The sequence below is a fragment of the Mus musculus genome, chromosome 5, assembly GCF_000001635.26.
Source record: "Mus musculus strain C57BL/6J chromosome 5, GRCm38.p6 C57BL/6J".
In the NCBI taxonomy this organism is placed as follows: Eukaryota; Metazoa; Chordata; class Mammalia; order Rodentia; family Muridae; genus Mus; species Mus musculus.
In genome coordinates this window covers 32,222,926-32,236,679 of record NC_000071.6, presented here as the reverse complement: position 1 = coordinate 32,236,679, position 13,754 = coordinate 32,222,926, and the positions used below count along the sequence as shown (strand labels likewise).

Sequence of the window (13,754 nt, the reverse complement as noted above, 5' to 3'; positions counted from 1 at the left end):
AGCATGAGGATGTGTCTAAAGATGTGGACCCTGGAAAAGAACCCAATAAGGTGGGGTGAAGCCATTTAGGAGCACAGGAGATTCTTCATGAACAGCTGACTGAAGAAACATCATATGGGTCAGAAAAACACAGGACGACAAACGTCTGCAATGAGAACATCCAAAGCCACCACAGGCTCTCTCTTCCACACCAGAGTGGAGCCCCAACCTTCCATCCATCATGCCCTGAGAACATTAATAATGCCAGACAGTGATACCAAAAACCAGAGTGGAACCCCAACCTTCCATCCATCATGCCCTGAGAACATTAATAATGCCAGACAGTGATGCCAAAAGCCTCTTTCTTCCCATTCACCCCCCCACCCCCACCCCCCACTCCTGGAGCAGCCTGGCTTTCCCAGCAAGAGGGACAGGAGAAAGTGCTCTTTGACTTTGTACCAAGAATTTCCTCAGCTTTGGCGGGGACTGGGGGGTGGGATGCATTTCCAGTGAAACCTGGCATTTTTAATATCTGTGCTGGCTGGTCTTGTGTCAGCTTGACCCACAAACTACAGTTCTCTGAAAGGAGGAAACTATAATTGAGAAAATGCCCCCATGAGGTCTGGTCATAAGGCATTTTCTTAATTAGTGGTTGATAGGGGAGGACCCAGCCTATTGTGGGTGGGGCCACTGCTGGGCTGGTGGTCCTTGGGTTCAGCAGGCTGAGTAAGCCAGGGGAACAGGCCAGTGAGCAGCACTCCTCCACTGCCTCTGCATCAGCTTCTGCCTTCAGGTTCTGCCTTGTTTGAGTTCCTGTCCTGATTTCCTTTGATGATGAGCAGAGACATAGAAGTGTAAGCCGGTAAACCTTTTCCTCCCCAATATGCTTTTTGGTAGTGCCCCCCCACCAGTAATAGAAACCATAACTAAGACAATATCATAGCAGTTGGATATTTTATCATCTGGGACTTGCTCCTGTGAGAATGGAACCAGACCACTTACTAGTCAAAAGCATGCTTATAGCTAGCTCACTGGAGTCAATACCTATGTTTACACCTGGATAGGTCAGCCAGTATCCTATATCCTGACTCTTCCGTTCATTCCTTTTGAAGACTTGAGAACTCAGGTGTCATGAAGGCTCGCCCCTCCTTCTCACAGGTACAGTACACACCCACGGGCTTAGAAACAGAACAAATTGCATCAGCCAGCCCCAAGCCCCTCTCCCTTAGGAGCTCAGAGACCATATTCTAGCTATGGTGTACTCAGCTCAAAGTAGAAGGCTTCTCTCCTTAGCTCTCTCAGCTTCTTCTATCAGTAAGATCCCACCTGCTCCAAGGCCTCTGGGGGCCCATGTAATTAGCCCAGGAAGCAGATGTCTTGAAAAGAAGGGGACTGAGTCCCAAAGGTGACAGCAGTTTAAAGAGAATAGCCACCTTTTAATAAAGCTCAATGGCTTTCCCCTCCTCTCATACTTTCAGGGAATGAAACGATTCCCTCTGTAATTCAAGGCTGACTCCTGAAGTAGCATCTCTTTTCTTTTCCTCCTTGGAGGCTGGCGCTCCAGGCTCGTTTGGGCCTCCACCCAACTACCTACATAGGGACCAACATATACCTGTCCTTCATGACTTGGTGCTCTGAAACCCTAGGAATCAGCCTGAGAGACAGGGAGTCGGCACACATTCTCTGAGCTCCTTCTGCCTGCCTCATATGGCCTCTGATCTCACGGAGTTTCTACTCCATCCATGGATGTCGGGTGACATTGCCTTTGCAGACTCAGTTCACAGCTCTGTGGTGAAAGGTCCTGGGCACTTCCAGGAAAGGCCAAGGTGATTGCAACGTAGAGTGAGAAAGGCTGAAGCCGAGTCAGACGCTCTCCATGCCTGGGTAGCCCATGGGCCCTTGTGCCAAGGAACAAAGATGCTAAAGAAGCAACTGTCAAGACCTCTTTGTGGTTTGGTTTGGTTTTTGAAAGGGAAGTCTCAGTCAGGTCACATTGGCTTCAGACTCACTATGTAGCTAAGAATGCTTCTTAAACTCCTTAAGCCCTTAAATTAAACCCTTAAACTTGTGAGTTTCCTGGTCCCCCTCCCCTCCCGAGTTCTAGGATTCTCGGCATATTCTGTCGCCCTGGTTGATGCAGTGCATGTTTCCCGAGCTCTCCGCCTACTGAGCCACACACCCAGCTTCTCCTTGTGTTGTGATGGCTCTGTGAAGCACAGCTATAGGAAGAGAAGGATGAGTGTTGTGGCCCACCACTTAAGACACGAAGGAGGTTTGCCATGGAGAAGGGGGTGGGGCGTATTCATGAAGGAGACAGAGGCACCAGCGTGGGTATCCAGCCTGGGTAGCATTGTCTTGTGCCTTGAGTAGGGATTCGAGGGGCTGCTGAGGGCGTTTGAAGAGAATGCAGAGGGGAAACCAGAATGTAGACTTAGACACTACAGTAAGCCCTTCCCTTGAGAGATCACAGTGACAGGTCAGACCGTAAATCAGAGATTCTACAGTGGGCTCTGGGAAGCCAGTGGTGGTGGATTTCAGCATTGGAAGGCCTGAAGCAGGAAGACTGTGAGATCAAGATCAGCCTGTCTCAAGAGAGAGACAGCATGAGAGACCATGCAGATGTGTTCTGGGCTAGAGCTATTTGGGAGTCCTGGGAAGCCAATACGGCTGTGGGTCCTGTCTCAGGACAGACTAGAGAAGAGAAAATACCACCACCAACACCCCCTACCTGAAGAACAATTGTGTCATTACCTGGCTGTGAAGCAAAGATCTACAAAGCAGAGAAAAGAGAAACTGACCACAAAAGTAAAGGCTTGGCTTCAAGAGATAGTTCAGTGGGTAAAAAGCTCACTATATAAATGTGAGGACCTGGGTTTAGGTCCCCAGAACCTAAACCTATCTTCAAGCCAGATATGATAGCATATGTCCATAATGCCAAGACTTCCAAACTCAGATAGGCAGGAATCCTCTGACCATATCTGGGCTGGTACTCACACATACTCATGAGTGCATGAGTGTACTCACACACAAAGGCTTGGTTATGGAGGACTCAAGGATCTAAAGCAAGATGGAATCTTAACAATCTTATGCAAGGTTCCTCAGCATCTCAGCTCAGCTCTCTACCCACGGGCAACTCTTTTCACATGAGCATCCTGTCTACTCATAATTATTCCCGAGAACACCTTCGCAGGGACCATTAGCTCCTCCCAGATCACACCCCCACACCTATCTCTGTTTTTAATGTCACTTTCCCAAGGTATAGGTCCCACGTGGGAGGAAAGAATTCCCGACTCATTCAGCATCCGGTGCATAGGCTGGGATTTCAGTGAGCCAACCCCTACTTTAGGTGTCATCAGGGAGGGGGAAAAATGTGAGGTGTGGTCCCGGCTCTCAAAGACTTTATCATCACCTCTTCAGGAGATCAGATGGGATCACCAGCAGCAATAGAGTCTAGAAGCGTTAAGAAAGAAGAGAGAGAGGTCCACAGCACTCTGGGAGCAGAGAGGGGCCGCCCTGAGGGAAGCCGTTTGGAGCAAGGCAACTTCAAGCCCCATCTTGAAGAAATGATGAAGTCTGACTGTAGGCACGTGAACAAAAGAAGGGCAGCCAGATGTGGGCTTGGCCTGGCTGATCTGACTAGGCGGGGCAGAACTCGTTCGAAGAAGTGCAGCTATAAAGCTTGGCTGCTTCATTGAGGCCCACAGACTCTGGGCCAGAACACGGCCAGAGTCCTGTAAGCCAATGCCAGAGAGGATATATATTCTGTGAAAACTTAGTCCCAAACGGGTCACTTGCGTCCAGACAAAGACACTTAGACACATGGGCTCACCACACATCACATGCAAAGCTGGAAATAACATTGTCCCTTCTCCATTCCCCTGACCGCAGCAATAAACGTTCACTTCTCACCTTGAGATGTACATCAGTCTTCCTCTCCCTACTCGCTTCTCTCCGAGTTGGTAGTTACAGGTTTCTCTCTGAGGTCCTGACTGATGCACAGGCTTCTCTGGAGAGCATCTCCCAGGACACCTCACTACCCACGTGACAGAGGCAGGCTCCTCCCTTTGTCTCCTGGCCCCGCCCACATCTCCACTTGCCCTCTTTCCTTCATCTCCCAGCGTTTTTTTGGGTGTTTGTTTGTTTATTTGTTTGTTTTGCCTCCGTTGGCCTTGCTCTCTTCATCCCAGGTATTTCCTCAGTGTCAAAAGGCGAATCTCTTCCTACTTGGAGTGCTATTATTATTCCTGTGACCTTGTAGAAGGACCACAAGACCAGACCGTCTCTAGTCCCCCCAAAGTCTTCCACAACGACTAAGACTTTCTCTCTGGCCCAAGTTTGTTAAAGATCCCCTCCCTTGACCTAGATAAGCAATCCTGGTACCCTCTCTGTAATCTCCCAAGCCATATCCTGACCAGAATACTTATCTCCACCTACATCTGACCAGTTCTTTCCCAACCTCCAGGTTTTCCGCAAGCTCCACCCATCTTAGATGGCCAACCAGTAAGGCTCAAGCCAGAGATCTCTGACCCTGATCCCCTGCTTTGCTTTTTACAGGGGGTGCTCTGATCTAGCCACTGCATAAGCTTCATGATAGAGTGAGCCCACCCTTGCCTTAAGGAGGTGAGTGTGTTCTGCAATAGAATCTACGGAATGCTTACCAGCATGGATGGCACTTGCCTCCTGAAATCGCAAGAACACTGAACTGACGCTTGGGGGTTGTTTCCAGGTCCTGCCCATAAGCTATGAGCTCACCTTCTTTGAAAAGCTAGATCTAAAGTACTGGATCTCAACCTGTGGGTCAAGACCCCCCTTCACGGGGTGAGGGGGCACCTAAGAATATCAAAATAACAAATACATCTAATGCAGAGCCCTTCTTCGTACCTCGTTTGTACACAAAAGTACTTGTTAAGGAAAATGAGAGTCCATCTGTCCTGAGAACACAACACCTTGCTATGGCTGGAGGTACCCCAGGGCCCAGAAGGCTCCGGCCCACAGCTCTGACACCTGGACCTGTTTTGCCTCACCGCTCTACCATGTTGGCCTTCCCCTTGCTTCCTCCTGTCCCTCCAATAATGACCATGGACAGGGAGAGGCCTAGATGATCAGAAGTGAACCTCAACAGGACCAGAGAAGCAGCTACACCCCATGAAACGACAACTCCAACCTCACCAGCCTGGCCATGCCACTACAAATTAAGTGATGTCCAAATACGTGGGGCAGACTCTGAGGCTCGGACAGTGGTAAGAGGCCAGAGGTGAGATGACCAGGTGTACTGGGTGGTTTTGTGTGTCAACTTCACACAACTGGAGTTATCACAGTTTCAGTTGAGAAAATGCCTCCATGAGATCCAGCTGTAAGGCATTTTCTCAATTAGTGATGGGGGGGGGGGGGGCTTGTGGGTGGGACCATCTCTGGGCTGGTAGTCTTGGATTTCTCTAAGAGAGCAGGCTGAGCAAGCCAGGGGAGGCAAGCCAATTAAAGCCATGGCCTCTGCACCAGCTCCTGCTTCCTGACCTGCTTGAGTTCCAGTCCTGACTTCCTTGGTGATAAACAGCAGTATGGAAGTGTAAGCCAAACAAACCCTTTCCTGCCCAACTTGCTTCTTGGTTGTGATGTTTTGTCCAGGGATACAAACCCTGACTAAGACACCAGGGTTTCTCTAAAACAAGATCAAAACCTGCCTGAAAAAATGATCCTTCCTCCCTCCCTCCCTTCCTTCCTTCCTTCCTTCCTTCCTCCCTCCCTCCCTCCCTCCCTCCCTCCCTCCCTTCTTTCTTTCTTTCTTTCCTTCTTTCTTTTAAATCAAGAAAAGCAAAGCAGCGTCCAGTAGGTAGCTGACTCTTTGTAAAGTGCTTACCATGCAAGCAGGCTCTGACCTGCCAGAGCCTGTGTTTTTAAAACAAAGCCAGGAGTGGTAGCATGCTCTGAACAGCCCCGAGCTGAAGAGGTAGAGACAGGAGGACTTCTGGGGCTCACTGGGCAAGCTCCAGTCTCAGAAACGAAGATGGAAGAACTAGAGGGATGGCTCTACCCTTCAGAGCATTCGCTGCACTTACAGAGATTCCCCAGTTCAGTTCCCTGGAACCACAACCACCCAGTAACAGGAGATGGGGGGAGGGAGGGCTTTGACACCCTCTTCTGGCCTCTGAGGGTACTGCACATGTGCAATACACATAGCACACACAGGGAAAACGCTCTAGAGCATAAAACACAATAAATCTCTTTAAAAAAGAATGTTGGCCACACTAATTAAATTAATTAAAGGCACATGCCTTTAATCCCAGCACTTGGGAGACAGAGGCAGGTTGATCTCTAAATTCAAGGTCAGCTTGGTCTACAAAGCAAGTTCCAGGACAGCCAGGACTACACAGAGAAACTCTGTCTTGAAAAAGAAAACCAAATCAACCAACCAACCAACCAAACAAAAACCCAAAACAAATAAACAAAAGCCCACCACTGCCACCAACAAGAACAACAAAAAGGAATCAGTTAAAAATAATCCAATAAACCACACACACATGTGGGGCACACCTGAACACATGAACAAAAGCACAAGCAATCTTCACACAGAACAAAGAGAAAGAAGAAGAATGCAAAGTTATCTGAGCGCAAACACCGTGATTTTTTAAAAATCTGCACAGAGCCTAGCTGCCTTGTTATTTTTAACCCTGGTCATTCCAAAAGAGCAAGAGCAGAGTTGAGCTTTAGGGGGCAAAGAGCCTTTTACAAATGTCTGTATTAGTAAAGTGTTTTCAAAGAGATTTATCTTTTTAAAGTAAATAAAGAAAAAATGTCTAAGTAAATAATTAAGTAAATGAATTGTAAATAGCCTAGACTTGACATTCACAAAAACTCTCCATTTCCATTGACTGCAGCTTCTCTCTGGAATTACTCAGCATGAGTAAATCTACAGTTTACTCTCTGAGAGAGAATTTAGGCCAGTTGGTACGCTAGAGGACAGTTGTGCCATCACACTGCGGGGGTACCCCCTGGGTCCACCTGGTGTCATGATTGAGACAGAGCCCTGCCATCCATCAGGCCAAGAACCCCTCCAAGGAAGGAAGAGGAGGGAAGTCCTGCCAAGTCCCCTAGTAGAATCTCACTAACCTCTTTCTTCTTGGCACCTCCTTCTCAAGCCCCTCCACAAAATGACTTCAGAGGGAGCTGCCTCTGTCCCTTGAAACAGTTGTATAGGTGGCCAAATATGAGCAGAATGCTTCTTGCAACCACTGCCTGCACTTGGGGCTCACCTTCTAGAAGCTGCCTTACATGGGAGGTGTGGCCTAAACTGTCCCCTATTACCTATCCTTGGTACAAAAATGGGACAATAGATGTCCATAGAACTCAAAGCTCAAGATGGGGCAGGTAGAGTCCTTCTTCTTCTGGAGAGGTCCATCCTTTAGATGGAGAAGAGATACCATTCTTATCCAGAGACAAGGGGGAACCCTAGTAACAGGAGATTAAACCTTGTCAGAATCCCAGTAGAGGGCACTGATTGGCAACCCAGCAGTCTCCGAGCTAATGGCTTCTCCAAAGGCTGGGACCAGTGTAGAGGGGGCTTGGCATGCCAGCCACCCACTTTGCCATCCAAGTCTTATGGTCTGGACGCTGTCCCTTTTAAGGCTTTCTTTTCTCAACAGAGAATACACCCCTTCCTATATAACTTCTCCTAAAATGTACCCTGTGTCCCTGAGAACTATATGCCATGCCCCGATCCCCTGGTGTTTTCCTTCTGTCCAGGCCTGGTAGCATCCTAAGCTGCTCTTCTCCCCAGCAATTATCCCTGTTCTCTGGCTGATCATGGGTCTGTCAGTGTAGACACAGCTCTTTGGAAAGTTTTGCCTCTGTAGCCCAGTTGTCAGGATCTACTGTCTCAGAAAATAGCATTCGATAAAACTGCCCTGAAACAAAGACAAGAACTAGACACTTCATTTTAGCCAATAGGCCAAAAATCCATGAGTGAGAATGTATCTTAAGACCTCGTATTTAAAGTCCCCACAGGAAGTGGAAGAGATTAAAAATGAAGGCTTCCCCGGTCCCAAAGTCCATTTGCCATCCAACAGTTTCCATTGTCCTTCATTTCCAGACCCCAAGTCTCTAGCATCTGATCCCCCTCCTATTCGTACCCTGTGCCCCAAAGAAGTTCTTAGACCCCAAATTGGAATCCATATGAAAAGAAAATGCAGCATTTGTGTTGGTGGGTCAGAGTTACCTGGTGTAGTATAATATTTTTCAGTTCATCTAATTCCCTGAAAGTTTTACAATTTCAAAGTTCAAATTTAATTAATTCAAAGACCATTGTGTCTGTGTACCACATCTTCAGTACCATTTGTCAACACTGGGACTGTGTCTGTGGACCACATCTTCAGTACCATTCGTCAACACTGGGACTGTGTCTGTGGACCACATCTTCAGTACCATTCGTCAACACTGGGACTGTGTCTGTGGACCACATCTTCAGTAACATTCGTCAACACTGGGACTGTGTCTGTGGACCACATCTTCAGTACCATTCGTCAATACTGGGACTGTGTCTGTGGACCACATCTTCAGTAACATTCGTCAACACTGGGACTGTGTCTGTGGACCACATGGGAGAAACCATGATGCCTCTCATACTACATTGCTTGCTCAGCCAGCTCAGGTTTCCATCCAAGCTGAGGGCCAATAGTGCCTTCTCAGTGCAAACAAGGAGGCTCACTTCACAGAGAAGATGTGCTCAGAAGCCATGTCCACTGGGAGTGGGGTGGCAGGTGGGGGTGAGGCTAGCTCTGTGAAGGCCTTGTTTCACATGCAGGAGGACCTGAACTCAACTCCTAGGACTGTGTGAAAAAAGAAACCCAAACAGGAGTGGTGATATTCATATGTAATCCTAGAGCCGGGAGGAAGAGACTGGCCGGTCCCTGGGCCTCTCAGTCTGGCCTACTTGGCAAGCTCTAGGTCAATGAGAGACCAATAACACACACACACACACACACACACACACACACACACACACACACACACACACGAGAGAGAGAGAGAGAGAGAGAGAGAGAGAGAGAGAGAGAGAGAGAGAGAGAGGCTGTACACTGTACACATAGGCTCACAGACATCAAGGGCCAAGAACTTGATGATTTATAATTCACTTGCCTGCCAGGTTTAAAATTCATGCAATTTGTGAAGACTTTTAAAAACTCTTTGGGGAGCTCATGCTATGTCGTTGTTGCATATAAATTGAGGCTTTATGAACATTTCATTAATATTGTTTTTAATAAAATAATATCTCAGAAGATTCTTTCCTTCTTATGGAATGTTCAGATTTGCATAAAATACCAAGCTCTCTCACAAGTGTGTGACTAGTGTCCAAGTGGGTGGATTGGGGTAAGAGCAGGATACAATTTGTTTTCCCAGGGCACTGGGAGGGTTCCCTGCTAAAGTCAGCGAACCAGCAGAGAGACTTTAGGCAACTTACTCTGCCTCAGTTTACTTCTCTGCACACAATGCTACTGTCAGACTGCTTGATAACCACCTACACCTTGCCATCATGTGCTTGCTTTTTAAAAACAGTTTTTATTTGTTCTTTGAGAATTTTATATATTGCATGCCTTCCATCAGAAGAGACACAAAACCTTTTAATTTTTGTCCTGTTCCCTACTTTGCAAACAGATAAGGGAGTGACAGATCCTGGGAAGGAAAATTGAACATCATTCACAAAGCCAGAGGCTAAGGCAGGGCTGAGGCATCTGGCTGGTTCACAAAGGTAAGCTGCCCTTACAGGGTGGAGGCTGGATTTCATTCAGAGCCCTCCGTGACCCCACATTCCAGGCTCAACAGCTTTTCTTCCTTTCTTACTTGTTTGGCCCTGGTTATGGAAGTGGCTTAAGAACTATCTGGAAAGACCTGCCTGAAAAATGGGCTTTGTCCACCCAGCTCCAGGCCCTGAGGCCACAGAACAGGGCTCTGAGAGATCTTTGCCCTCTCATCAAGCCTGGACACTATTGGCTCCCATGGTATTCTGAGAACACGATAAATGAGAAGACATTTAAAAATGAGATGATCCTGTGCCTTTTAATGCAGGCTTCTGCTTCTCTTTTAGACTGTTTATGATCTAGAACATTCTCATAATCCCATAATCCTACTCGTATATAACTGGCCGTCCTCAGCACAGTGTGTGCCCTCTCCAGACTCATGACAGTTTCCACCTGTCTTAGCTGGAGCCTCTATTGCTGTGACCAAACACCATAACCAAAAGCAAGTTAGGGAGGAAAAGGTTTATTTGTCTTACACTTTCATATCACAGTTCATCAACAAAAGTCAGGACAGGAACCTGGAGAGCTGATGCAGAGGCCGTGGAGGAGTGCTGCTTACTAGCTTGCTCCCCAAGTCTTGCTCAACTTGCTTTATACACCCAATGACCACCTGCCTAGAGATGGAAAAACCTACAGTGAGCCTGACCCTCTCACATCAATCGTCAATAATAAAACAAAACAAAAAACAAAAAACAAAAAACTGCACTACAGGCCAATCTGGTGGGACATTTTTTCAGTTGAGGTTTCCTCCACCCAATAACTCGATCTTGTGCCAAGTTGTCATAAAACCAGCCAACACACCATGCTTCCTTCTTGTCTCTCTGATGAAGAAGCTGAGGGTCAGTTTCCAGCTAGCATCTTGCCAGTCTATTTGCATCTTAAACTTCATCATTAATCAGTATGAACTCTTCCTGAGTAGGCCATGTGTATTTCTGTAGGTCTGATTCCTTCCAGGAGGCCAGCATGTGAGCTCACCCCTATCAGAGTGTGCTCTGGAGCCAGGGTCCCTTCTACTCCTCATTACTCCCAGCTGCATGTTCCTGTTTCTCTGACGTGACTATGGATAATGCTGTGCAGTGTGATAAGCTGTTGAGCAGCCTAGTCGTAAACAGGTGAGAGTCTCTGGTCTCCCCTCTCATCCTGAAGGAGGAGATTTGGTGCCTAATTCTGAAGGCTGACATTTTCAGAGGAACATCAACTGATTAGAAACCTGTCTGTAGAGTGAGGTAACACATTCACAAAGGAACTCACACAATATGTACTCACTGATAAGTGGATATTAGCCCAAAACCTAGGATACCCAAGATATAAGATACAATTTCCTAAACACATGAAACTCAAGAAAAATGAAGACTGAAGTGTGGACACTATACCCCTCCTTAGAAGTGGGAACAAAACACCCTTGGAAGGAGTTACAGAGACAAAGTTTGGAGCTGAGATGAAAGGATGGACCATGTAGAGACTGCCTTATCCAGGGATCCACCCCATAATCAGCATCCAAACGCTGACACCATTGCATACACTAGCAAGATTTTATCGAAAGGACCCAGATGTAGCTGTCTCTTGTGAGACTATGCCGGGGCCTAGCAAACACAGAAGTGGATGCCCACAGTCAGCTAATGGATGGATCACAGGGCTCCCAATGGAGGAGCTAGAGAAAGTACCCAAGGAGCTAAAGGGATCTGCAACCCTATAGGTGGATCAACATTATGAACTAACCAGTACCCCGGAGCTCTTGACTCTAGCTGCATATGCATCAAAAGATGGCCTAGTCGGCCATCACTGGAAAGAGAGGCCCATTGGACACACAAACTTTATATGCCCCAGAACAGGGGAACGCCAGGGCCAAAAAGGGGGAGTGGGCGGGTAGGGGAGTGGGGGTGGGTGGGTATGGGGGACTTTTGGTATAGCATTGGAAATGTAAATGAGCTAAATACCTAATAAAAAATGGAAAGAAAAAAAAAAAAAGAAACCTGTCTGTATTGTGAGGATAGGAAATGAAGGGTCAGGAAGTCATGTTGTTGGGACAAAATACATGACAAAAGCAATCTCTGGAATGGTTTATTTTGGCTCATCGTTTGAGGGTACAGTCCATTGACACAGGAAGGCATGGCTGCGGTCACATTGTACCCTACACCAGGAAACAGAGGACAATGCATGCTAGTATTCAGTTGGCTTTTTTCTTTCTATTCACTCTTGGGGCTACAACCAATGGGATGGTGCCACCCACATTCAAGGTGGATCTTCCCACATCGACCTAATCTAGAAACTCCCTCATTGACACACCCAGAGGTTTGTCTCCATGAGGATTCTAAATCCCACGAGGTTGACAAATGAAGCAAGTGTGCTTCTTAGCCCTTCTTTACTCTATACTACATATCTCAGTTCCATTGATCACTTGTCCTATAGGGTATGATAGTTAACCCTGACTGTCATCCTGGTGGAATTTAGAATCTTTGTGGAAACAAGATTTAGAATCCTCTGGAACCATAAGCCCAATTAAATGCTTTCTTTCATAAGTTGCCTTGGTCACTGTCTTAGGATTTTACTGCTGTGAACAGATACCATGACCAAGGCAGGTTTTATAAAGACAATATTTAATTGGAGCTGACTTACATGTTCAGATGTTCAGTCCATTGTTATCAGGAGTATGGCAGGAACATGGCAGTGTCCAGGCAAGCATGGTGCAGGAGTTGCTGAGATTTCTACATCTTCATCTATAGGCTGGTAGGAGATGACTAACTCTCACATGGTCAGGAGGAGCATCTTAAAGTCACACCCACAGTGACACACTTCCTCCAACAAGGCCACACCTCCAAATAGTGCCACTCCCTGGGCCAAGCATATTCAAACTACTACAGTCTTGACATCTCATTACAGTAACAGAAAAGTGGCTAATACAGCAGCCGAACTGCACATTGACATAAACGTGTCCCAAAGCTCATATAGGCTGATCTAAGTTGAGGAGAAATGCACCGAGATGATGGATGGTGCATGTGATGATTGACAGGATCTAGAATTATCTAGGAGACAAACTCTGAGCATATTTTTGAGGTCTGATCTAGATTGGATTAACTGGGGTGGGAAGACTCATCCTGAATGTGGACAGTAGATTTCCACGGGCTGGGGTACAAGGCTGAATGAAAGGGTGAAAGTAAGCTGAAAACAGTGGTTCACTCCCTCCGTCTCCGGCTGCCATGCCTTTCCCACCACCATGAACTGTATCCCCTCAAACTGTGAGCCACAAGAAAACTCCTCCTTCATTAGGTTGCTTTTGTCACGCACTGCCACAGCAGAAAGGAAAACAACTAATACAATACAATATATGAGGGTTCTTGGAAGCCAGAGATCAATTTTGGATGTCTTTCTCTATTGTTTTCTACTTTAGTTTTTGAGACAGAATCTCTCACTGAACACGGAACTCACTAATTCAGCTAGAATAGCTGGCCAACTTGCTCTAGAGATTCACCTGTTTCTGCCCCTGCAGCACTGGGGTTACAAACATAAGCCTGGCCCTTTAAAAGTTATTATTAACTGTATTTGCCATTTGTGGGTATGAGCTTGTGTGAGGATATTGGGGGGGGGGGCATGTGCAGGTCACAACATATGTGTGAAGCTCAGAGGACAATGTTCAGATGTTGGTTCTCTCTTTCCACCATGTGGATTCCAGGGGTCAAACTCAGGTCATCAGACTTGGCAACACGTGTCTACACATTAAGCCATTTTGCCAGTTCAGTACCTGGCTTTTATGTGGGTACCGGGGATCAAGTCAGACCCTAATGGTTATACAGTAGGCATTTTGCCACTGAGTCATCTCCCCAACCCCTTTATTGAAGTTTTGGTCCTATGGGAGTCTTTGTTTTCTTTCTCTATATGCACTAGATTATGATGTAAAACTAGTGAAAATAATTGAGTGGGGGGTATGGTGACTGACACACAGCACTCAAGAGGTGGAGGCAGGAGGATCACTCAAAGTTCAAATCC

The 13,754-nt window shown here is 46.9% G+C and overlaps 1 protein-coding gene and 1 long non-coding RNA gene across 5 annotated transcripts in view; one reads left to right on the top strand and one right to left on the bottom strand.

Annotated features, from left to right (window-relative positions):
• Plb1 (phospholipase B1) overlaps nucleotides 1-3,989 on the bottom strand; it is a 131,666-nt gene extending 127,677 nt beyond the window's left edge. For 2 of the 3 annotated variants that reach the window (XM_006504047.2, XM_006504048.2), the window contains exon 1: nucleotides 3,889-3,989. The gene's annotated coding sequence lies outside the window, so the exon portion shown is untranslated. The remainder of the gene's footprint in view (nucleotides 1-3,888) is intronic. The other variant, NM_030072.1, reaches the window with a different exon arrangement.
• A 107-nt stretch (nucleotides 3,990-4,096) lies between these two features.
• Nucleotides 4,097-10,980, top strand: Gm36783. 2 transcript variants are annotated; one of them, XR_868335.1, is made up of 4 exons: nucleotides 4,097-4,166; nucleotides 4,534-4,599; nucleotides 9,628-9,721; nucleotides 10,709-10,980. It is a non-coding gene; the product is annotated as a predicted gene, 36783 (long non-coding RNA). The 2 variants fall into 2 exon arrangements; XR_376850.2 differs by having other exon boundaries at nucleotides 4,534-5,233.
• The last annotated feature ends 2,774 nt before the right edge of the window (nucleotides 10,981-13,754 follow it).